Raw genomic sequence first — 25901 nt, 5'->3', positions numbered from 1 at the left:
TATATTGGGGTGCATATATGCATGTGTGTATGTCCATGAGTGTGCTTTTCTGTGGGCTGTTTTCTTCCCAATGGGATTGCAGTTTCCTTAAATAAAGATTGGGGCCCCTGAAGTCCAGAACTCCATCAGACCAAGGACTTTTTAATGTAAGAATTTCAGCTCTCCTTCTGATGGGGAGTTTACCAAGATGGGGTCCTGTACTCTCCACCACATGCCACATGCAGCATCTGGTCTGCATCTCAGAGGTGCTGAGTTATCATTGTACATGGCTCACATGCACACGTGCACACGTATGTGCGTGTACACACGCGCGAACACACACACTGATATGACTTGCTCCAAGGCAAGATCAGCCTGACTAGGGACAGATCTCACTCCTGCTCTTTGAAAGAAGCCACCCCCTGGCATCTCCCCACCCCAACCTGCCATGAGATTACAAAGTCACTGCTCTCTCCAAAAAGAGGTCCGAAGGCTGAGACACCTCTGCCCCCCAAGTTGGGCTGAGGTCCTGTTTGGGACCCAAATGGCCTTGCAATCAGGTAATGAGCTTACAGGCCTCATACCAACATTATCCAAATGGAATACTAGCCCAGGAGATGCTGAGGCCAAGATGAACTGTGGCTAGAAAGTTGCCTATGGCCAAATAAGTCTGTGAAACCCTGCCTGCTTCAGCCCTCCTTAGAATTTTGCATTATAGATGAGCAGAGCAAAGGCTCTGAGAAGGCCTGCAAGAAAGTCGGGCAAGAATAACATTTAGCACAGACACAGATGGTAAACAGATGCCCACTATTACTAGCTCCAGGTCTGCAGTTGTTGCAGAGAAATTGGCCTCTCCAGACTGTTTTCCAGCCAAGATTCTATGCCTCAATGGACAACAAAGGTAAGATGGCTTCTGCCATGAAGGTGGAGGGCAGGAGAATGTTCCAGCTCCTCCAGGGACAGACAGGAAGAGTGCAGCAGCTGAGCTGAACCAACAGAAATACTTCGAGCTAATTTCTTGTGTGCAGAGAATAAATCTGTGGGTGGAGCTGTGAGCCAGAGCTGGGGTGTGGGGTCAGGATGCAGAAACCACATCTGTGCGTCTCCCCGTCGCCCCGCATTTCATATTTACTTCTGTTGATGAGATTTCGTCATGCTCGATTACAATTCATAGACTCGTGTTTCCAGATTTTATGCATCAAAATGCTCTGATTTACAGAGTCACCCTAAGCCTGACGCCAGCCCCTCAAGTTGCTGTTGCTAAGCATGGGCACTGAGGCTTGTCCTGGAGTCACCCAGGGGCCTCATTTCTGGGTACAGTGGCCTCCGAAGAGCCTCAGGAGGCAATGCCTGAGAGAAGGCCTTTGGAGTGTATGCAGGGAATGTAGCAGGGTGGGGACCAACATTCATGTCTGGCCCTTGCATGGGGCAGAGGAGCAACAGGACTGTGGGGGCGGCCTCTGGCAGCCATGGATAGGCCCACGCTGACCCTGCACCTCACCCTCCTCTCCTTCGAGCCCCTCCCCAACAAACCTCCACCAGCAGGACCAGGAACCTTCCACAGCAGGGCATGGGTCAGCTGGCCCAGGAATAGAAGCAGGTCTCTGAGCCCCCATTCATCACCCAGAAATGCTCCCATCCCCCACTGTGCAGCCCCACCTGGAGGGGATGTGAAAGAGCCACCACTTACTGGGGTGGGCCAGCCTAGCTCAGCCAGCCCTGTGCCCAGGAATGTGCACTGTGCGCATGCTCCCCTCCCTAGTGGGTGTGTGTGTGCCTATGTGTGAAACATTGTTTCTCTGTGTGGATGTGCCTCTCTGTGTGTCTGGTTGCATTTCTCACTGTGCTGCCTCTGAGTCTGGGTTCACATGTCTGTGTTTCCTTGCGTGAATTGGGTTCTATGTCAGTGTGTGCCCATGTCTGTGTCTCTGCAGGTTCTCTCTCTGAGTGAGTCTTTGTCCCCTGTCAGTCATGTGTCCCTGTGTCTTCCTGTGCATGTCACTGTATGTGCATATATACAGTGTGTGTCACTCTGTTCTGACCTATTTCTGGTTGTTCCTCTCTCCCCCTCCTTCCATCTGCTTCTCTGTCTCTGTATTTCTCCACTTCTCTCTGTCCTTTGTCTATAGGTCTCTGTGCTTCTGCATCTCTTAGCTTTGGTTCGTGGTAAGAAACCCCTGTGCCTGCCCCATCTCTGCCTCCCTCTCCTGCGTACTGGGTCCTTGGGCCACCCGAGTTGCTGCAGAAACTCCTGCTCCCACACACACTCCCACCTGTACTTGCCCATCTTCAACCACTCATCCTCACTCCTTCTGACTCCTCTAAGAGAAGAGACATACAGTGAGTGATTTTCCCATTTATGATTAGGGAGAATGTGGCTCCAAAGTGTGCCGATGCTGCTTTCAAAACTCCAGCAATCTCTGGGTCCATGCAGCCAGCTGGTGCAATTCAGAATCATGTGGACTGGGCTGGGAGATCAGTCCTTGGGAGACCAAAGCCCAAGGCTCCGGGGTGTGTGTGTGTGTGTGTGTGTGTGTGTGTGTGTTTGAGTCATGGAATCTTTCTTTCCTTTCTGTACCAGGGTATGAGAACCAGCAGGGCTAACCAGCAGACTAACAATACAACAGCAATAGCACAACTCCTTACGGAGCACCTCCACATGCCGGCACTGGACTCAGTGCTTTATAGACTGTTCCTCGCTATATTCGTCTATTGCTGTGTAACCATATCACTACAAACTCAGCAGCTTAAAACAACACACATTTATTCTCTCATGGGGTCTGTGGGCCAGGAGTGTTGCAAGGCTGCTGTAAAGATGCCAGCCAGGACTGGGCTCTCACCTGGAGGCTGACTGGGGAAGGATCTACTCCCAGCCTCGCATATTTGTTGGTTGAATCCAATTCCCTGAGGTTGCAGGACTGAGGGCTTTAATTTCTTGCTGGCTGGTGGCTAGAAGCTGCCCTCAGCTCTTTGCCACATGGGCATCCCAACACAGACACTTGCTTTGTCAAAGCTAGCAAGGGAAAGAGTCTCAGAGCAAGATGGCATTACCGCCTTGTGATGTTAAATACAATCACAGGAGTGGTGGCCTATCCATTTCACATATTCTCTAGGTTAGAAGCAAGTCATAGATCCAGCTCATACTCGAGAGTGGGGATTATGTGAGGGCATGAACACCAAAAGACAGGGATTATGGCAGCCGCTTGGATGAGTGTCTGCCACACTCAATTCTCATAGCAACTTTGAGAATTGGTAACAATCTCAAATTTTACAAGAAAAAGCCCCATTTTACAAGAAAGGAGACTGAGTCTTGTCAACATTAAGGACACTACCCAAGGTCAAACAAGTAGAAAGAGACAGTTCTAGGACTTGAACCCTGGTCTGTCGCTTCCACAACCTGAGCCTTTTGTCACAGGGCAATGCCACAAAAGGGAAACCCCGATGTAAGCCCACAGCTACCTACTTGGCAGGAGCAGGTCCTGTCATTTAGGGGTTATGCAGCACCCTCAGCCTGCCCCAGGACACAAGGTTCTGAGTCTTTTTGAACAAGAAAGACTCAGTCAGGAACCCAGGTCCTCGGTCACTGATCTGACTCTGACACCTAAGAGTGCAAAAGGCTGCTAAAGCCCAGAACACCAGGGCTGAGGCTGCCAAGCCCCAGGGGAACAGGGGACATTTTCCTCCCCATCCTCAGGTTGGCATCTTGACCATGGCTGCAAGGATGGGCCCCTCGACTTTGCTGACTTGGAGCTTTTCTTGCCAGCTCTTCCTGGAGACAAAATGAGTCTGTCCGTTGGCTCCCGCCTACCTCTCTGCATTCCGGATCTCATAGCAGATCCACTTTTCCACTCCTGGATAGGCTTGAGGACATTTGTGAAGGAAGGTGACCTTGAAGAAATTGAGATGCCACCTCTACTGAGCACCTATTTTTTGCCTTGACACACATCAGCATATTTAATCCTCTCAACATCCCTTCAAGATAGGTATTATTATTTCCAGTCTATAAAGGAGAAAACAGAATTTCAGGCTAAGTAACTTGCCCAAGATTATACAGCTAATAAGAATCTGTATTCATACCCTGGTCTGTCTGGTTACCAATCCAATGCTTGTTCTACTTTCCCAGTCATCTCACTTTGAGTGTCCTCTCATCTACTGCTTGGGCTCTCCATCCGGGTTCAAGGCTCCCCTTCTTTCTAGCGTATTTAGGGCCAGGTTCAATGCTGTTATGATCTGTAGACTCCCTCCCCCTACACCCACCCTCCCATGCACTTATCCATTATTTTGGGGAACCTTGAGTTTGTCTCCATGGGGCAGGATTTCTCCATTCTACATTCTGCTTTAAGCCAAACCACACAGATAGATTGTAAGAAAGCCATGGGTTTGATGGGTCCCTATCCAGCATCATTGTTCTCTGTCCATGGTGCTAATCTGTATTTCTCTAATTCCCAAAGCCCAACCAGAGCATCTTCCTGATCCTTGGATATGGTGAAGGAGTCTCGTTTGCAGTCTCTTATACAATTGGTCCTTGGAATCCCTGTTGCCTGCTCAGCTCCCTGCTTGTAACCCTGATTCTATCTGAGCTGTTTCCCTGGGATCCAAGCTTTGCCTTCACAGACTTTCATGCCCCAAAGGGGCCTTCAACACCCCTGGACTGCTGAACTGGTGACCCTCTGCCTAGCTTTAGCCAGTCGTACCTTAAAATGTCTCCTCCCACCATGGACAACTCATAGGGTTCAAATCACACTATAGTTACTACCACCAACATCACCTCTCACATCCCCGCCACTGCCACCATCACTACCAACAAAACTGTCCCTTTAGTCACAATTCCCATCACCTTCACTACTCCCGAAACATCAACACCATCACCTGTAACTCCCCATAATCATCCCTACCACCTTTTCCTCGAGTCACCTCTGATGGCAGCATAATCCCCCAACACCACCATTCCCCTCCTCATCCCACTGTCACTCAATCCATCACTACCTTCACCACCCCTAGCACCACCATCCTTGTCACTTACCAGAGCACTTAGCGTCCAGATATCTTAAAATGGGACCTGAACTAAGTGAGAAAGGTGAGAGGGGCCCATCTCAGATACTTCCTAGGCTGATGCTCCTTTGTCACCAACCCAAGATGAGTTTGCCCACTCCTGTGCTGCATTCACCTGCATCCCCCACACTTCCATACAGACCCCTCAGGCTTCTTCCTTATCCTCAAGCTAATAAAATGCGCGTCCTTTCTGATGCCACAGCCACCCTCTGCCTTTACACCTTCAGAGAGGTAGTTGCTCAAATGCCAACCTCCCAACATCTCCCCTATCTAAGTGGGAGGCAGGAACCCCAAATGGGGCAAAGCCATTCCTGGGCCAGGCCCTCCTGATCCCGGCTGTCACTACCACTTCCAGTTTTTCCTGGAGCCCAGGAAAAACCATACCTATGCCACTCCCACCCTGGGCAGCCAAGTGTCTGGCATTGATTACCAGCCCCATAATTACTCTGCAGGCACTGGGAGGGATTTCAAGGCTGATTGACTTCAAATGAGAAATCCATGGGGCTTCGGAGAGGGCGGGAGACCCTTTGCTGTGGTGGGGGTGGGGGCAGGGGGAGCTGCCCTCACCTGCATGGGCCTCCGTGTTTAGAACCACAGCTCTGACAAAGGAGCATCCACCCACTGGGTTGATACCTCAGAGGTCCCACCTAGAGGCTGCAAGGAGAGGCTGTAAAATCCTCCTAAACTTGCTTCCAGCCTTCCTAGGGACCCATGCAGAGTGCTGAGGATGGCTGGGCCAGTGGATCAACCAAAGAAGGCTCCGTGTCCACTGGCACATCAACCCTTAGAGAGAAGCCATCCCGAGGGAGGCAGGGCAGGCTTCAGGGAGGTGGGCAGGGAGATGCTGGAGAAACCTATCCAGGGCAGGCAAATGCAGGATCTCTCCTCCAGGGGCAAGGGGAAAGCTAGAGGGGTAGGATGAAGGTTTAAGGGGTAAGGGTCTGCTCCAGAAGGCCACTCAAGGCATTAAAAGAGACTATTCCTTGCCCAGGAGAACTTGGAAGTAAGACCCCACTGGGAAATGCCCTCTGAAATGAGACACATAAATACTCATAAATCCTCTGATCTCACACATATTTACAAGCCTATGAATTTACTCTGGGCACCTGCACACACACATTTATGCTCATGAACACACTCTCATCCACATCCCTCATCCCTACGTTCTCAATCTCAGAGGCAAAAACAAAAACAAAAAGAAAGCCATCGCCATCACACTTGTATCCAGTCATGCATGCACACACACACACACACACACATGCACACACACACCTAAATCGACATCCGCATCCTCCATCCCCACACATGCACACCAACACACTTCACGCCATCACACATTCACATACTCACATACATCTAAGTTCACACATCTTTAAACACATTCTCACATACTCCAAAGCCAAATACCCCGAGAAAAAGAGAAACATCACTTACACACTCATCTGCTTCTCAAGAAATTGCAGAGCGAGGTGAGCCACTTGTTCTTTTCTCCCTCTCCCCCCTCGCAGAGGGGTTTTCATTTAAAAGTTGCCTGAGCCCAAGCTTTCAGATTACAGTCTAGACTATATAGGTTTCCTAAAGATAAGGCTGAGAAATTGATTTCAATTACCAAAGTAGAGAGGCTGCACTTCTCAGCCTCTGAGCAGAGCATTAACCCTGGAGAACCAGGAGCTGGAGAAGAGGAATCCAGCAAGGCAGGCACTCATGGAGCCAGCAAACCTGCACATGCAAAAGCTCATTCACACCCAGCCTGAACAAAGAGCCCAGGTTTTGGGTCAGGAGGCCTGAGTTCTAGCCCCAGCTCTGCCAATATCTTGCTGTTAATCTTGGACAATCACCTTTCTCTGCTCTAGACTTCTCTTCTTGGACCATATTCCTGCTCCCCAGGGCTCATGAGACCTCAGCCTCACTGCTGATTGAGGACTTTCTCTGTTGAAACTCCCAGGAGGCCTAAACAGGCATTCAGATGCCTTAGAACCCAGTCTCTTATCCATTCTGCCTCCAGGATGGAGCTCCCTGCACCCTGGTAGCCACAGAGCCTGTGTTAGTCAGAGGGAGCATCATTAGCTACTTCAAGAAGCAAGCTATGATATCTCTCTGGCTTAAAAGACTTCTTTTTTCTTTTTTTTTTTTAAGAGACAGAGTCTTGTTCTGTCACCCAGGCTGAAGTGCAGTGACATGATCATAGTTCACTGCAGACTCAAACTCCTGGGTTCAAGTGATCCCCCCACCTCAACCTCTGTAGTAGCTAGGACTTCAGGCACGCACCACCACACCCAGCTAATTTTTTTAGAGTCCAGGTCTCATTAAAGAGAGACCAGGCTGGTCTTAAACTCCCAGGTTCAGGTGATCCTCTTGTCTTGGCCTCTTAAAGTGCTGGGATTACAGGTATGAGCCACCAAGCCCAGCCAAAAGATTTTTTCTTATGCACACAAAGTCCTAGGTGGGTGTATTAGTATTCTCTTGCTGCCATAACAAATTCCCACAAAAATTAGTGGCTTTTAAAACAATATTCATGTATTATCTCAAAATAGGTGAAAAGTCCAGGCTGGGGTTTGACTGGTTCCTCTACTTAAGAGTACCACAAGGCCAAAATCAAGGTGTCAGCCAACAGGGCTTGTATCAGAAGGTTCTGAGAAGAGTCAGTTTCAAGCCCATTCAGGTTGTTGGCAGATTATAGGGTTAACGCCCCCATTTCCTTGCTGGTTGTCACTTAGGAGTCAGGTTCAGCTTCTAGAGGCTGTCTATATTACTTGGTTCATGGCCTCTTCCAGCTCCAAATTCAGCAATGGGGTATCATATCCTTCTCACACTTCAAATCTCTCTTGACTTCTTCTTGGGCCTCCCTCTTCCTCTTTTAAGGACTCATCTGATTACACTGAGGTTACCCAGATAATCTAGGATAATCTCCCTATCTAAAGTCATCTCATTAATAATCTTGATTACACATGCAAAGTCCTCTTTGCCATGGAACATAACATATTATATAAAATCAAGAGCAAAGATCACTGGGGCCAAAATTCTGCCTAACCCAGTGGGTTGAGTGGCTCTCCTCCAGTGACGACTCAGGGATCCAAGCTTCTCTGTCATGTAGCACTGCCATCCTCAAAGTGTGGCCTTCATTGTTGCCACAGAAAGGGAAAAGAGGACTGGATAATTTCATGAAGTGTTTTCAAAAGCTATCCTGGAGGAAACTTACATCAGTTCTGCACTCATCTCATTAGCTAGAACCAGTCACATGGCCCCAGCCTAACTGCAAGGAAGGCTGAGAATAAGAAGTAGCACATGGGTATTTGGAGCTCCCAACTGGTCTCTGTCATATGGCCTGAGTTCCAGGGACTCAAAAGCCAGGGAATCAGGAGGTAGAGAAGAGCCTGCCTTCTCTTTACGAAGAGAAGCCACAGAAACTAGTCTCAGAACATTGGTCTCTGTTTCTCCTGTTAGAGTCTCCCAGCAGGTTCTTCAAAAATGTACCAGTCTGCAAATTTGCCAATTTCCATGGGCTGAAGGTTCCTGAGAGGGAGAGAAGGGAGGCTAGCTCCATACATTGCCATCCTCTCCTTAGTTCAGCAGATGGAATATGAAAGATGTACAAACTCAAGACCACATCCGAGGCGTAAGACAGAATTGAGAGAACTCCTAGGAGCACCTGATGTGGAGCATCTGGGAGGTTCCTGATGGTACCAATCCCCTGGGTGGCCCAGAGGGATCTTCTCAGACAGTCAGCCTACTCCTGGATGGAAGGTTGTTCTACTGACTGTAACCATTCCTCTCTCCTCCCTGTGTCTTCCCTCGGGGCATTGGTGACCATGACCTCTTCTTTCTTCATCCTTCCTTCCATCCCCCATCAAGGACTGATGACATGGGGCAGATAACTCATGGAACTGTGTGGGTCAGATGGACTTGACCCTAGTAGAGGGACAAGAAGGGGAAGAATGCCCAGCTCCCTTCCACTCTGGCCCAATCTAATTTTCATGGGGCAATGACCACCTCAAGGAGAAAAGCACAAGGACCACCATAGCTACTGTTCATGACCCAGTTCGTTAGAAAGCTCTCCAACCATCACCCAATCTGCTCCATTAAGTGCAACCCATGGAATTCTGCTAACAATGAGAAACTGAGTCACAGGCCAGAACATTCAACAATCAGCAACATATCAGTGGGCAGAGTTTGAGGTCAATCAGGACCGATGATTTGGGTTAGAAACTGGAAACAAGATGATGACATGTAAAATCTGTTTAGGGGAAGGCTGGCCAAATTACTTAGGATGGTACCTTCAGCTTTAAGGTTCCTGGGTAGCTATGATGGGGGAATACAACAGAGAAAATCGAGCACGAGGAGAAGACACAGGTGGTGGTTATACTTGCAAATGGAAATTGAAATCAATCATAGAGGAAAGTTGCTACAATAAGAGGCAAGAGACTTGCAGAGAGTACCCCGGCCAGAAGATGTTCTTTTTGCTGCCTAAATTGACTGAATATTTTAAAATCCTTTCCACTTCTACAGAAGGTGTTCCAAGGCAATGCAGGAGTCATTGCTTTGGGAGGACTCTGTACAATCACAGCTAGACACAGAAATAAAAACCAAGGGAATAAAAGCAGAGAGATGGCACGCCCTGGGCAAGGTAGGCAAATATAGTCTGTACTTAAAGAAATAGTCTTAGCTTGTGCCCCTACCCACAAAACTAAAGTCTGAAACAAAGGTTTGCATCCCATTCATTTATTTTGGAAAGTATGCCAGGAAACAGGAGTGGGAAGCTGAAGAGAATAAAACAGAGAAACACGAAAATTCAAGACAAAGGTCACTATCTGACCAGCCACTGCTGTGGGAAACCAGAGCTCGATTTTGCTGGGGCCTTCTGAGACCCTTCTGTGCTGTGTAGAACACACCTCAGAATTATCCATCTGAAGAATGAAAGGGGAGAGTATTTGTCCACCACCCATTGGTGAAGGGTGGTCCCAGAGGATGAGTGGTCATGCCGTCCAGTAGTGTGCTGGTAAATCGGCTCTTGGGATGAAGGGGAGACTGATTTGTACTATTTGCCAATTTCCATGGGTGTAAATACTTCCACCATAGTTCATTTCAAGCTGTCGCTGGTTTAGCACCTGTCTAGTAAATGTTCTGAATATCTAACAATCAGCTCTTGCAAGCTGGTATGAGCTGGCTCACTGACTCCCATGCCCAGGTCTGTATATATGTGGGTGCTGAGTGTGTCCCTACAGGAATCTCAAACTCTGCACAGGGAAGCCCTGGGGCAGGAAGTAAGAGAAGTGTGGTATAGCTGCCCCAGGTGCTGTTGGGTACAATAGCTGGAAGTTGGTTGTGGTAGCAATGGCTGGAGTGAAAGGTGGACATGGGAGATGCCCATACAAAATTATACCCAGAACAAGAACAGGCAGACGGACAGCAAGGCCCCTGATGAGTTTAGCAGGAAGCAGCCCGGCCACATCAGATGGGACATAGGAGTGAACAATGTAAGAGAAACCCACACCCCAAGAGACAAGTGAAGGGGAGGCTGAGATGGGCACTGGGAAGGAAACCAGCCTTGAGACCTCTGACTAAGGCTCAGCCCATACCCTGGTGAGGGGGGATAAGAGGTCAAGGTCAGAGCTACACTGTAGTTATACCTGTGGGTGACCAGCAGGGGACAACAATTCTACACACTCACATTAATTTTAAAACTTGACAGGGCTCGTCCCCTGGGATGGGATCAGTTTTCCATTCTGCCCTTTACTGCCTCAAAAAAATAAAATTAATAAATTATCTCAAAAACCTTTGCTCTCAGGGGCGCACCAACACTGAGGACTCTCCCCTTGGGAACATCCCCTTTGGACCCATTGAGTAGATCCACTAAGCCTGGCCCTCATGGGTCAACAAGGAAACAGGGCCTGCCCTGTGGGAACAGTCAACTTTCCCCCAGCTGTGGCTCAAAGCACCCTCAGTTCTCCACCACTGAATCCCTGGAGTAGGCAGGAAGGGGTGGGGGCTACAGGTAGACCTCGGCCTCCCAGGGAAGGGCAGAACAGGACTGCTTGGCTGGGGACCCTCCATCCAAGCTCCGGATCCTCTGAAAATGACTCTCCTCCCATCAGTCCTCCCCCTGGGGGCAGGACCATCAGGGTCACGGGGCCAAGAACGTGCCACCCACTGTCCTGGAGCTGGATGTGAAAGGCTAGAGGTGTGATGAGAGTCATCTTTGGAAAAGCCAGAGGCAAGGATCACATCTAGGCCAGGCAGCCATAGGGCTTGTGAAGGCTGACAGTTTGGCATTGGTCAGGACAGAAGGCACCAGGAGCCAAGGAGGCAAGAGATGCCCAAGTGTCAACAGCCAGGTTCCCAGAGGAGAGAGTCACACAGGATAGCAAGGAAGAACCTCGGGTGGCAGAGGGACTTTTGAACAGCCCAGAAAATTCTGACAATAGGTCTTCCAAGTGCATGATGCTTTTACATGTGGGCACTCACCTTCCCAGTGCACTGAGGTCTGTTTTTAAGTACTTCCCAGGGCCTAATGGGAAGGGAAATGTGGACCCTGAACCAAGCTGCTTCCTCTCTGCAGCACAGAAGAGGATCTCCCTCCTGTAAGTGTTTATAGTCATCAAGGGACATAAAGCCAAGAAAGCTTTCCTTAGCTGACAGAATACACTGTCATGGAGGAAATGTAGGCCCAGGAGGGCACTTTCAGGCAGGATGCTTGCTGCTTACTACCCCTCCTCACTGTCCACAGCCAGGGCCGCGCCTGCTTGTGATGGCAGTGGGCTGGACAATAAAGAATGGGGGCCGGGCACCGTGGCTCATGCCTGTAATCCCAGCACTTTGGGAGGCTGAGGTGGGTGGATCACTTGAAGTCAGAGTTCGAGACCAGCCTGGCCAACATGGTGAAACCCCATCTCTACTAAAAACACAAAAATTAGCCGGGCGTGCTGGTGTGCACCTGTAGTCCCAGCTACTCAGGAGGCTGAGGCAGGAGAATCGCTGGAACCCGGGAGCTGGAGGTTGCAGTGAGATGAGGCTGTGCCACGGCACTTCAGCCTGGGTGACAGAATGAGACTCCATCTCAAAAAAAAAAGGGGGCATTTGCATTTGGGGCAAGCTGTAACTTGGGCCCAGACATTAGGGCCCCCTGTAGTTCTCAACTTCAACACCTCTTCCTCGGCCTCCTGCAGAGGGGGCTGCAGCCTGAGCAGACGAGACTTAAGTCTCGTGGACTCTGCAGCTGCCCGCTGCCTTCAGAGGGGAGATACGGGAGCAGGGAGGACGAAGTGTTCCCTTTCCGCTCCTCTGCGCCTTAATTAAGTGCTTTCATTTCCCTCCTTCCTCTCCACACAGGCCCGACTGAGATAAGGCATTGATCCCCTCCCAGAGGAGGAGGAAGCTGGCGGGAGGCTTGCAGCTCTCTCTTTATGGGACAAGATGGATGGCTTATTAGAGAGCCCTTAATTGTGTGGTTTGTAACTTGGGGAAGTTCAAAGAGAAAAGAAAAGAAGTCTGAACTAGAGGCTGCCTGGGAGTCCAAGAAGTGAGCCACTTCTCCCTTCAGGGAGGGTTCTATTCAGCCTCCCTTACAGGACAGCCTAGTCCAGATCAGCCCAGCCCAGCCCAGCCCCACTGCAGGAAGAGGGCTCAGAAGTGATCTCACTAAAAGGGGCCAAGGAGATCATCTCACACAGCCAAAATGACGCTCCATGTACCCTAATGAGGCCAAGGATGTGGCCCTGAGCCGGGAGTCCAGAGCCCTGGGCTTAGGTGCCAGCTCTGCCACTGGGTTAACTGAATGACCTTGACCAAGGCTCCTCACTTCCCCCTTTCAGCAGATGAGAAAGTTGACCTGCATCCACAGTGCTTAAACTACAAGCTAGGGCTATGTGGCAGGGAGGGGTTAAAGGGAAAGCTGGAGCCCCAGTTTCTTTTTTAAGGCCCATTTAGATCCTCCTCGTGTATCGGAATTTCACATAAGCTCTGTGACATGGTTTTATGTTTGTTTGTTTGTTTGTTTGTTTGTTTTGTTTGTTTTTGGGGGGGTTTTTTGAGGTGGAGTTTTGCTCTTGTTGCCCAGGCTGGAGTGCAATGGCACAATCTCGGCTCACTGCAATCTCTGCCTCCCAGGTTCAAGCAATTCTCCTGCCTCAGCCTCCCGAGCCGGGATTACAGGCATGTGCCACCACGCCCAGCTTATTTTTTGAATTTAGTAGAGATGGGGGTTTCACCATGTTGGCCAGGCTGGTCTCGAACTCCTGACCTTAGATGATCCACCCACCTTGGCCTCCCAAAGTGCTGGGATTATAGGCGTGGCCACCATGTAGTACGGCCGACATTAGGAACATTCTTTAACCTCCTTTTCTCAATTGCTTCAGCTGCAAAATGGACATAATGGTAGAATCACAGGATATTTGGGAGCTAAAATTTTTCCCATAGTAAGAATTCCATCATTATTACTTATTTTTACAAACAGCTTCTTGCTTTAAAAAAAAAAAAAGATTTGAAAAACCAATGGACTCCATAATCCCTTTTTGCCCTGGTGAGAAGGGGCTGAGGACAAAGGAGGGAGGGCATTAGCACAGGTACAAGCAGCAGGGGCCAGGAGCCCTGTGCAGCCCCACCTCTTCCAACCAGCAATCCTTCCAGCCAGCTCCGTAGCCTTAGCAACAAGCCCAGGGCCCAGGGCTTCAAATCAACATCTGTTGAATAAAAAATGAATGTGTGAAGTTAAGGACTAACAATTATAGAGCACTTCTTATGAACCAGGAACTTGGTCAGTCACCTGTATGCCCTTTTGCTCACGGAATCACACAACAACCCAGGTCATGTTGTCATTCCTGTTTCAGAGGTAAGCAGGCTTAGCTTAGCGCAGTGAATTGCCTTGCCAGCAGACACACAGCTGCCCCCAACAGCACAGGACTGAGAACCCAGGAGTCCTTTCCCCTTCCAGGATCCAGAGGAGGGGAGGCAGTCCCTCACAGACTGGCTGCTACTGCCCACCGAGAGGAAATGTTGACCCTATCCAGCTGGAGAGAAGTCAGGTCCCAGAAGAAGATTCCATCCCACTCAGACGCTTCGTCTCTTCTTGACCCTTTCTTCTGAAACTGAAGGGCAGCTTCCCCATCCTTTCTTTTTTTTTTTTTTTTTTTTAAGATAGAGTCCTGCTCTGTCACCCAGACTGGAGTATAGTGGTGCGATCTCAGCTCACTGCAACCTCTTCCTCCCAGGTTTGAGCAATTCTCCTTGCCTCAGCCTCCCTAGCAGCTGGTACTACAGGCGTGCACCACCCCAGCTAATTTTTTTGTATTTTTTTTAGTAGAAACAGAGTTTCATCATGCTGACCAGGCTAGTCTCTAACTCCTGACCTCAGGAGATCTGCCCACCTCAGCCTCCCAAAGTGCTGGATTACAGGCTTGAGCCACCGCACCTGGCCCTGTCCTTTCCTAGCAAATCCTCACAGAGGAAGGAGAGGCAACAAAGCAGAATCCCAAAATTCTGGTTGGTTTCAAAAAGACTAGAGTCCAAACCTCCAAATGTTCTTCCCCAAATGCAGATGTTGAGAATCTGCAGAATTTTTTTAACTGGGTGCCATAGAACCCTAGGGTTCCTTGAATGAGTTTCAAGGGCCAACCAGGGTGTAGGAGGCCACTAGGCTGAGCTCCTGCCCCTCTGCCAAACACACTTCAACGAGAGCATCTCCACTTTATCTGTTTTCTATGTTGGGTTTCTGTATTCAATTCTGTAACTTTTTTTTTTTTTTTTTTTTTTTTTGAGACGGAGTCTCGCTCTGTCACCAGGCAGGAGTGCAGTGGCGCCATCTCGACTCACTGCAACCTCCGCCTCCCAGGTTCAAGAGATTCCCCTGCCTCAGCCTCCCGAGTAGCTGGGACTATAGGTGCGCACCGCCACACCCAGCTAATTTTTTGTATTTTTAGTAGAGACGGGGTTTCACCATGTTGGTCAGGATGGTCTCGATCTCTTGACCTCATGATCTGCCCATCTCGGCCTCCCAAAGTGCTGGGATTACAGGCATGAGCCACCGCGCCTGGCCTGATTCTGTAACTTTTTAAAAATTTGAAAATCTCAGTTTAGGGGAAAAGCATGGAACAGGGAGCTGGGAAGCCTATTTCTAGTGCCAGCTCTGTCCTGTGAACTTGGGCACATCCATCTTCTGTCTGGACCTCCATCTGTTTCCAAGAGGCATTTCCACCTGTGGGTCTCTAACCCAGCTTGACTCTCTGGGTCACTCTGCATAGGTAGGGAGTGAGACCAGGGAGGAGGGGAGCCACACTCCCAGCAATCCTCCCACAGTCTCAGCCAAGCTACCAGAAGATTCATAAAGCCTGGGGTTATTTGTCATATCACTCTGGAAATATTGATACTGGCTTGCCAAACAGAAAAGTAATTCTTCTCTTTTTATGGCAAGAGGAGGGTACAGAAAATGAGCCTGCTCATTAGCAAGGCAGGCCCGAGATGCAGCTCCCCTGTTCTCCAGGATGGCTTGGAGAGTCGGAGTAAAACATAGATGAGAGATATCCATCTGTTTGCATTTAATTTGAGGCTGGGTTCCCAGCTCTTGACAATGGAGAGCTGCATTCCAACATGCAACACCAGGACAAGGGCAGCAGAGGAGAGATTCCTGCCTGTGAGGTGCAGTAATTCTCAATCAAGGGCTTCTCAGTCATATCTGTTTCATTGGTGATTAAAGTGGCACAGATAAGTCAGGGCAGAGTGGCTGATTTAAATGGGCGTCGGTGAGGACTGACACTTCCTAGGGCTCTGGGAAAAGCCTGTCTCCCGTCAGTAATAGAATATAATGGCTGCGCTTTATCAATTGCCTAGTATAAAGTAAATTCTGAGTTCAGAGCATTATCGACTTTTTCTCAATAAATCCCCGCAACAACCTGAGGCAAAATGGGAGAGTGGCAGCCCATTCTATAGCTGTGAAAACTGAGGCTCAGAGAAGGTTAGTAATTTGGTCAGTCACAAAACTTGAGCCAGAGTCTAACCAGATCTGTCTTGCTCCAAATTCCACAGCCCATGCTCTTTCTATTCCCCCACTTCCCCCCAAATTTCAGAGTATGTAGATAATAAGAACAATAATAAATTGTTACTTATTGATACTTACTGTGTGCCAAGCACCTTGCTCAAAGCATTTTTGGTTGTCTCATCTATTCTCCTCAACAATCTATGAGGTAAGTACTAGTGTGCCAATTTCACAGATGACAAAACTGAAGCATGAAGAAGCCACATCGTCTATCAAGGTCACACACCAAGTTGAGGATAGAGCCGGGGTTCAATATTCCATAGTTTACTCAGATTGACGATTTCCTATCAGTCTTATTGCCTGATGGCCAATGTGCAGGGAAGGGCTGAAGGGAGCCCCACAGGCAGCTGGATATGGCTGGGTCTGGACACCCTGTTGCCAACCCTCTCAGTCGTAGGCAGGAGGCGAAACTGTCCTCTGACACATGTAACGCATTGGGAGTTTAAAAAGAAGTGTTCACAGAGGCACCAAGATGCAACAGACACTGCCTAACGAAGTGTGGGGCCTGACCAAGACTCTATCCTGGGGTCTAACTCCTACCATAGGCAAGAGACTATGGCAGAGGAGAAGCAGCTGCCCTGGGGGTGTCTGCATGCCCAGTGCATGAGGGGACAAAGGCTGTGTGCTCACTGCAGAGCCCAGGAAGAGAACAGCTCGGGACCACTTTGAGTCATGCCCAAGGGGACTTCCAGGAAGAGCTGGGACTCAACAGCAACAGTCTGTGTGGAGAGGATCCATTAGAGACGTGGAAGCTGAGGGGAGACGGATGGAGATGCGTACCGTCAGTCAGCACCCAAGAATGAACGAGAAAGGAAGTTCACTGCCCTCCTCCCTTCCTCCATCCCCTTCCCCAGCCCTGGATAGCTCAGTTACAGCATGCCCTGTCCCCTACAATCTGTCAGCTGTTCTGGCCACAAGCCATATTCCCTCCACAAGAGGGAAAAGATTCGACATAAAATCAGATCTGAAATGTGGATTATCGTCTGGGACTATACATCCTTATTTTGTAATTGAAACCTATTTTATGCCTAAAAGTGACTTTTTAATGGCCTTCTTACCTGAAAGTGAACCAATAAGCCATGAGGATAAAATGCAAAAGCACAGTGGGAGACACAAATAATGCTGCATTTTGTTTACATCCCGAAGTTGCAATTTGCCATTTTTCATTGTATCAGTTGCCCTGCCAAATCCAGGATTCTGTGGCATAAGGCAGCCAAAAGTACAGAGAAAGGGACTCTGAAGCCCCGTCCATAGGGGAAGAAAGGAAGGGATTCATCCCCTAATGAACCACACAAATGAGCCAGCCCCTCTGGCCAGGCCTTGAGAGGGTGTGTGTCCCAGGGAAGTAACAATGTAACCTTGAATACCTCCATAGCGACACTGTCATGGGGCCCTGGGAGGCTGCACATTCCCAGCCCTGTCTCGGCTCTTCCCTTGAGACTCCTCGTACACTGACTAGCCGCAACAGGCTAAGATGAAAGAACTCTGGAAATCAGATGGAGCCCGAACTGAGCTTTATTCTGCAGGCAATTACAAATTATTGAAAATGTTCAAGCAAGAAAGTGGCCTGGGACTTCATGTACCTGCGACTCCGCGGGACAGGAGGGCTGGAGAAGGCTCCTTGTCTCTCAGGATAGTGTCTTTCGGCTGTCTGTTTTGGGGCCACACCCACCCACCCTCCCTCCAGCTCCGGGTTAGGAACTTTTGTCATATTCCACAGCCAGCTTGAGGTCGGATCGAGATCTCCCTTGGCCCAAGAGTAGGAGATAGGGCTACCCATGACTGAGAGTGTGCTATTCCTGATGTAAATGCGCTTGCAGCTACCAGCCCCTTAGAACCTTCCCCGCAAGCCCAACCCTCTCCCACCAGCCCCCTCAGAGCAGAGCACAGCCCAGACCTGAATATCTCCTCCCAAAATATTGGAGAAGAAGACTCTGTCCTGGGCCTCAGCACGAGTGAACGGTCAACCATCCAGGCAGGGTGAGCCAGGAGTGGTAAAGGTGGACCATCTCTCAGACCCCCTATCCCTTGAGACTCCAACGAGAGGAAGGGATCCCAGGAACGTGAGCTCCATATCTCCCCCACAAGCCCACCAGACAAAAAGAAGAATAGGGAGTGTTCTCTGCAGGCATGAGCTCTGGCCAGCACCTGTCCGCACAGCTTCAGCCAGGTCTCAACATCAGCGCCAGCCCCTGGTTGTATCCACTTCCTGATGTAGCGCCAGGTGCTGCTCTACCTTGCAGAACTGTGGTAAGCAGTGCTGCCGGGATGCCAGGCTGCCTGGGTTCGAATCCCTGATGCCCCACTTAGTGGCCCTGTGACCTTCTGCAAGTGGCTTAACCTCTCTTGGAGTCTATTTCCTCATCTGTCAAATAGGCGTGATAATAGCACCTACCTGATAGGCCGAGGTGAGGCTGATCCCTTAGATTACTAGGACCAGGGCTAGCACACAGTTTGCTCTCTGGAAGTGTTTGCCTTACCACTATTCTGGTGCTGCCTCCAGCCCTCTCCAGGTTTCCTGGCTTCCTGGGCTCAGATGGCTGATTTAGTGCACTCGCCTTCCCTCTCCCTCTCCCTCTTCCTCTCCAGGGTGGATTGGTTTGAATGCGATCTGTAATCTCCCGAAAGGCCCCGGAGGGACCCATTGGCTCCTTCTAAGGAGCATTAACTCAAACCGTAACCAGCTCTCCAAGCGTACTGGGGAGGCCAGGTCCTCTGGGAGCCCTTCTGACTGCTGCGGAGGAGCTGGCGGCTCCCTCTTCCAGGTGGGGAGGGGGAATTGCATGGCCTCTGCCCTCAACCCAGCTCCATGCCTGCCCAGGAGGCCCCTACCCTTCAAGGGCCCCCTGCCCTGTGTCCAGCTGAGTCCACCTCACAGGGATGGTTTTCTGTGAGGGGACATGACTGCAGGGCCACCTGAGCAGGGACCATGGCATGGCCCAAAGCCTTACTGGGGTTGGAAGCAACCCTCAACCTCCCAGCAAACTGATTCCCTATGGGTTTGACTGCAAATCCTTGACCCCTGCCCAGGAAGCTCTGCTTCCCCTGTCCTTCTCCTGGGATGGGGACCTCATGTTCCCAGGAGCAGGGACAGGGGTCTTGTCTGGAAGAAGCTGCTGGGGCCTGCGAGAATCCCTCGAGGGAGCCGACAGGAGCACAGGGCACAAGGATGGGCAGTGAGGATGGGCAAGGAGGGGCAGGGACAGGCAGGGAGGGGCCTGGAGCACCAGCCCCACCAGTGCTGACTTGGAAGTCCTCACTCAGCTTTATGCTAGGTTTGGGACTGGACTCCAAGAGAGGTCAGGGCTGATCCATCTGGGAAGTCAGAATGAGAGAATTGGGACCAGAAGTTTCTGCCATGTCTCTCCTCAGCACGGGGCTTTTCCAGGGTTGGAACATGGCTCCCCTCACACCGGGACTCCTTCCCTCAGGCTGGGGCTTCCTGAGAAGAGAGCTGGGTCTTTCCTCAAGCAGAGCATCTCATGCCCTTTACTCACTTACTGGGGAAGGCCGTGCCCTTTATCACTTACCTCATGCCTACTGTGTGCCAGGCCCTGAGCTGGGGCCTGGGATTTGGTAGTGAGCAGGGCAGATACAGCCCTGCCTTCGTGGAATGCCCCCGGCTCCTCCCTTCCTCTGCACACCACGGGCGGAAAGGGTAGCAAACACCCCATGGCCCTCACCCTGTGCCAGGCATGGCTCCCATTCAATCCTCCCCACAACCTCCACATCCATACCTCATTATCATCACTCTCGGTTTACAACTGAGGCACAGAAAGTTCAGGAAGCTTCCTAAGGGTGCAGGGCTAATAAGGACAACACCAGAAGCAGGGTGTGGTTCTCACCTATGAAGTCCTCCCTGCGCCTCATCAGGCTTTTACAGCCTCACTGTCACTGATTCCTCAAACCTCCCCGCGTGGGGAGCACTGTTCCTATCACTGTGAAACAATGAGAAAGCTGAACTGAAGCTAAGGAACAAATTCCTATGTAAACTCCATGACGGCAGATCCTACTCCAGTTAATTCACCCCTCTGTTCCCAGGCTCCTAAGCCATACCTAGAAGTGAGTAAACACTCAAACACATTTCTTGTATGAATGAATGAACAAAGAAACAAATTAATAATTGCCTCTGGGGTCAGCAGTTGGCCTCATTGCAATCATCCCCGTTGACAGATTATCTCCCGTTAACCCCAAGCCTCAGTAGCCTGCACAGCCAGACACAGAGGCCCAGCCTATGGCCCCAGAAGGTCTAGAAAATGAGAACATCTAGGCTGAGCTGGGGCCTCTCTGGGATTTGATGAGTGTGGCTGAAAGAAAAGAAAATGCAGTCGAATCAAATGCCCTGAAAGTCAGTCCAGCAGAGAAGCATTGAAAGCAAGGCCCCTGAGCCTCTCTTGTTTGAAAGCGGGGAGTGGGGATGGGGACACTGCCCACCAGCAGGTAAGCCTGTTATCTGTCTGCCGGCCTGTCCACTGACTCCTTGGCCAGGGCCTGCCAACCCCTCGCTCAGCTCCCCTCAGAAGGAGGTCAGAGGCTGGGCCTGGGGAACCCCTCCAACCAGGCCCCATGGTGCCCAGAGCCCCCTACCTCTTACCCCAGGCCTGAGCCAGGGTCCTGCCTGGCCAAGAAGGGACTAAGCCCCAGGGAGGAGAGAGAATAGAGAAAAGTAAATGAAGCCCTGCCCCGCCCCCTCCGATATGCACAGATGCAGGTTGCCACTCAAAAAGCAATCTCTCCAAACGTTTAAAAACTGCCTGCAATTCATATCTTGTGCTTGACAGAGCATCTCCAAGTCATTTCCTGGTGCACAGAAGTGCAAACTCTCAAGCCAGGGGGCTGCTCCACCCCCAGCCTAGGTCAGTATGTCGGGTACCTCCCCATGGGGGAGAGGAGGAAACAGAGCAAATTCTCTTTCTTCCCCCTTCAGCCTCAGAGAGAGTCAGAGAGAGATCCCAAAGGTGACAGCTGCAACCCCAGCCAGGAGTCCCCTCAGAAGTTAAAGAGTCATAGACAAAAAAGGGACCTCCTTCTTGGACTCATCAACAGACACTGATGAATAGGGCCCACCTCCGGGAAACAGTGGTTTTACTGCAATGTGTCCTCTAAGAGAGGGAGCCTCAGGACGGAAGGATTCAGAGGAGGGGGTGTCAACCCTCTCTGAGAAGGTGTCGTTTTAGCTGTGTCTAGACGGAGGAGCAGGAGTTTGCCAAGCTGAAACAGGGAGGAATTCCAAATGGAAGGCATAGCTTAGGCAAAGGCAGAGTGGTATGAAGAGCCTGAAGTCTGGAGTGCAGAGCCAAGAAAGCAGGGGCAGGTGAGGCAAGAGGGCGGAGATGGGGACGAGGAAACCCTGGTTCCAGGAACTGGCTGTGCCCCTCAGGGTGCATCCGCAAGACCTTCAAGCAGAAAAGGACATTGACAACGGAGACAAAGACACGCAAAGAGGCCAACCTGGAGGGGAGCAAGGCCGCTCAAAGAAGAGGTAGGGTCCCTACCCCCACCTCATCTCCTTCTCCCCTCCCCTCACACAGCACCCTCCAGCCACGCCCCCACGCTGTCTCCCCTGCCTGGATGGCCAGCTCCTCCAGCAGCAAGTCACCGATCAAATGCTACCTCCTCTGGGAAGCCTCCTCTGACTTCAACATCTAACAACGCTTCCCCAGTCCCTCTGGCCCACCAGCCTTTTCCATTGTCTTCAGAGCATTTACCACCTGAAATTAGCTTCCTTGTCATCCCCATGGGATTTTAAACTCCCAGGTGAGCAAAGACTTTTTTTAAGACAAGGAAAGGCTTGTTCTTAGTGATAGCTCCAAGCACCTAGAAAGAAACCTGGCACACAGTGGGTACTCAACAAATATCTGCCGAATGAATGAATGAACAAGGGCTTTGTCACCATGCTGAAGCTCTGGCTCCCTGTTCAGAACAGGGCTCTCCGCCTGCAAACTCCAGCCCTGGCTGTTGTCTGTGCAGTTCCTTCTGCAATTAATCATGTTCTGTTGGGTGATACCCTTTGTGTTGTCATTGGAGGCTGCATCTCATTCATCTCTGTCTCACCCCAGGGCCCAGCACGTAGTAGGTGTTCAATCAGGAGTTCCCTGTCGTTAACCCTCCCCACCTCCCCGGCAAGAGTGATGTGCTCAGCAGAAGACATTCCTGGGGCAGAAGCAGCCAGCATCCCCCACCCCTACCTCCACAGGTCCCTTGGGGCAGAGAGGAGGGGCCAGAGGGAGAGCTGAGGGGAGCAGTTCAAAGAGGAGCATCAAGGACTTCGCCATCCTTCTCTGAAGGAAAACTCCCTTCTTGAGCAGGAAAGCAGTTGGTACAGACAGAAGGACACTGGTCTTGGTCTCAAAAAGACCCAATTTCAGCTCAGGAAAAAGTTTTACCACTCAGGAGCTGAGTGACCTTGGCCCAGCCAATTCACCTCTCTGAGCCTCATGTCGCTCATCAGAAAAAGCGCTGTGTTGTTGGGAAGATCAAATGCTGTCTTGATCTTCACTTAGTGAGGGCGCAATAAACGCAAGCAGTAAAAAGAATCATAGTAACAACTAATACATGTCAAGGTGCTCACTGGGTTTACACTCACTCAATGTTCATCACTTTGCTCTCAGTGCTGTATTTAGAACTCACGATAGCCCTGATATAGGTACGATTATTAATACCATTTTGCAGTTGAGGACAGGGTGATCCAGAGAGGTTAAGCAACTTGCCCAAGGCCACACAGCTGGCAAGTGGAAGAGCCAAGATTCGAAATCAGGAAGTCTGGCTTCAGAGTCCACCCTTTTAAGTTTACTATTATTATTGCAAGAACAGTGGAAAACTAAAGCATAGCCTCACCTCTCTAAGCCTGTTTTCCTGCCCATAAATGGGTAGAATAACACTGCCTACCGAGAATTATGAGGGTAGGCAGAATCAGGAGGATTCAATAACATGTAAACAAGTGTCTGGCACACAGTGGGAACTCAGTAATTGCCGGCAGCCTCTTCTTCTTACGCCCAGAGGGACAGCAGCCCACTCGGAGTGCTCTGCGCAAAAAGCCGCGTGGAAAAGGGGCCAGCTGATAAAACAAGTGTCGGCTGCTCATTTGGTAAATGAGATTTGGTTAGAAAGATGAACGCTGCCACTTCTGGCTAATGTGTCATGTAAATTCTAATGATAATGCAGCTCCCCAGCCTGCACCCGCCCGGTGCCCGCCGCCTCTGCCGCCGCCGCTCAATTATCTCCCGAGGCTCCTGGCAGAATCCATGCTTCACTGGGATCCTCGCCCCAGCCTGCCTTCCCCAGCCGCAAATAATGAAAACCCGCCTCGTCCGCGAGATTGCTCACTTACATTTTCTATTAATTCTTTCCTTTCAGAGGAAAAATGAGAGGAGCTGGGGAAGGAGGAGGCAAGGTGGGGGGTAGGGCCGAACTGCAGCCTTTCAAGGCCAATCAGCTCTGCCCCAGGGACTGACACAAGAACAGTCTGGAGAGGGGTGGTCAGGATGGGAAAGGTTCCCACGTCAGGGCCTCAGTCATCCAACCCCTGAGACAAAGGAAGCCCACGGGTCAGTGAGGCCCAGAGGTCAGAACCAGGACCTTTGGTGGGGAGAGGAGCAGGGATTCCAATCCTCTATTCACTTGCTGGGTGACTCTGAGTAAGTCACTTAACCTCTCTGGATGCAATGCCTTCATCTGTGAAAGGTGGGTGAGCTGGTTGGCTGGCATCCAGGGCCCATCCTGAGCTGACTGGATGTGATTTCCAGTATGAGGGACAGACTTTGGCTCCTTGCAAGGAAGGCTTTCCTAGCAGACAGGAAGGGGTTATGTGAGTGGTGGTGAGTTTCCCATCCAAAAAGATGTTCAAACTATGACAAGGATATGCAGAAACTCACCATTCTCTCTGACAAGGTTCTGAGACCACCTGAGACCTGAGTCTGTATGGGGCTAGCAGGAAGCTGCACTCATTTTTGGAGCCAGTATCTTCCATGTGCTAGAAATGGTAGGTACAGATTTGAACCCGACCCCAATCTTTGTCTTCAGGGAGCTGTTTACGGTCTGCTGGGAGGTGGGAGGTACAAACAGGCCATCACTCTGAAGGGGGTACATAGAGGAGTGAAAAGAGCACAGGAGTTCACAGCAGCAAGAAAATGACCACCACTCACCCCCACCCAGGGAAGGCTCCCTAGAGGAGGTGGCATTTAATCCAGGTAGCATTAGAATGATTAGAAACAGGTAGGAAATCATCTGGAATACAGCAGGCACTCAGTAAGAGATAGCAGTGCCCTCCCTCTCAGCTAAGCTAGGGAATCCAGGGAGGGAGGCCCACAGAAGAGCCCTAGGGACCAATGCGGGGTCAGACGTGCAGCAGGGGCTCGGTGCATGTCTCAAAAGTGAATGGGTGAGTGGGCGACTGGGTTAGCTTCGGCAGGGGGGAAAGGGAGGGAGTGGGTGGATGGGGGAGTGAGTGAGTGGGTGGATGGGTGAGTGGGTGAGTGGTGGGTAGGTGGGTGGGTGGGTGAATCAGTGAGTTGGTAGGTGGGTGGGTGGATGGGTAAGTGGGTGAGTGATTTGCAGAACTCTATGTATAAACAAAAACATGATCCCATTTTTATAAAGATGGATCCTAAAACCTTCTGGCCTCATTTGTATGTATGTGGAGAAAGGCCTGAAAGAACACACACCGAGCTGCCGGCTGTGGTTGCCCCTGGAGGATGGGCCTGGGGGAGGGAGGAACATTCACTCTGTTCTCTACACACTCCTGTGTGTTGTTTTTTATAGTGAGAATATATTATTTTTGTAACATTAAAAACAAATTTTAAAAATGTAAGAAATGTTTAAGCTTTGTAGGCTAATTAAAAATTAAATCTATATCAGAAAAGATTCCCTTGTCCTCCACTCCCCCGTGCAGCCACTGCCTCTGCCAGGAAGCCCTTTCAGACATCAAATCTAAACGCTTGAAGATATGAAGCTCACTTCTCAGGCTGTCTCCAGGTGAGCGGGAGAGGGGAGCTGCCAGGATTCTCTGCCCAGCTGCTAGTCTGATGCACTGGCCAAGGCTCCCCTGCTGGCTGCCTTGGGACCTGCCCCCACTCCCATGGACATGATGAGGAGGAGAGGGAACAGGTTTGGCCTGGCCTCATTCTGGGGAGAGCTCCCCACCTTCAAGAAGGAATTTTCCTGGCAGAAGCAGCAGCCCCTTCAGCTCCCAGGACGCGTAGGATGCCTTCAGGCCCAACATATGTGGGATCTTCTAAAACAGGGACAGGAAAGGAGGAAAAATAAAGTCTGTTCCCCTAGGTCTGTTGTCTCAACAAGCAGCGGCCTCCAGAAACGCTTTCCACAGAAGCAGTGGGGGCCAAGATTCACAGGCAGAGTCCCAGTATACAGATGGGCAAACTGAGGCCCACCAGATGAGAAAAGACCCATCCTGCGTCACCCTGCACAGTGGGTTAGAGGTAAAGACCGGACTGGAACGTAAAACTCCTGGATTGGAGCATAAGATGGAGAAGGTGGGCCTAAGAGGAGATGAGCAGGGAAGGGAGGAGACACAGAGCTGGAGAGGCTGGCACTGACTTGAAGAGGGGAGGGGAAGGGCTGCCCCAGGCTGGATCTCTAGACGGCTCCCATCAGGGACATAGTGGGGCTCCTGGACCCCAAGGTCACGTGCAGTTGGCAGAGACTGGACGTGACTGGTGCAATGCACCTAATATTTCCAGTTCTGCCCCTTCCTAGCAGGTGGTGAGATTCACTTCCTGTAGGTGGAAGCGAGGCATGCAGCTAGTTCTGACCAATGACTGGGAACAGAGTGGTGTGGTCTCTTCTGGGCCAGAGCATTTCAGTGCCGATGAACCCTTCTGAGTGCTTG

The sequence above is a fragment of the Hylobates moloch genome, unplaced genomic scaffold, assembly GCF_009828535.3.
Source record: "Hylobates moloch isolate HMO894 unplaced genomic scaffold, HMol_V3 SCAFFOLD_8, whole genome shotgun sequence".
Classification (NCBI taxonomy): domain Eukaryota; kingdom Metazoa; phylum Chordata; class Mammalia; order Primates; family Hylobatidae; genus Hylobates; species Hylobates moloch.
The sequence above is the reverse complement of the archived record's forward strand: the minus strand, read 5'-3'. Positions refer to the sequence as shown.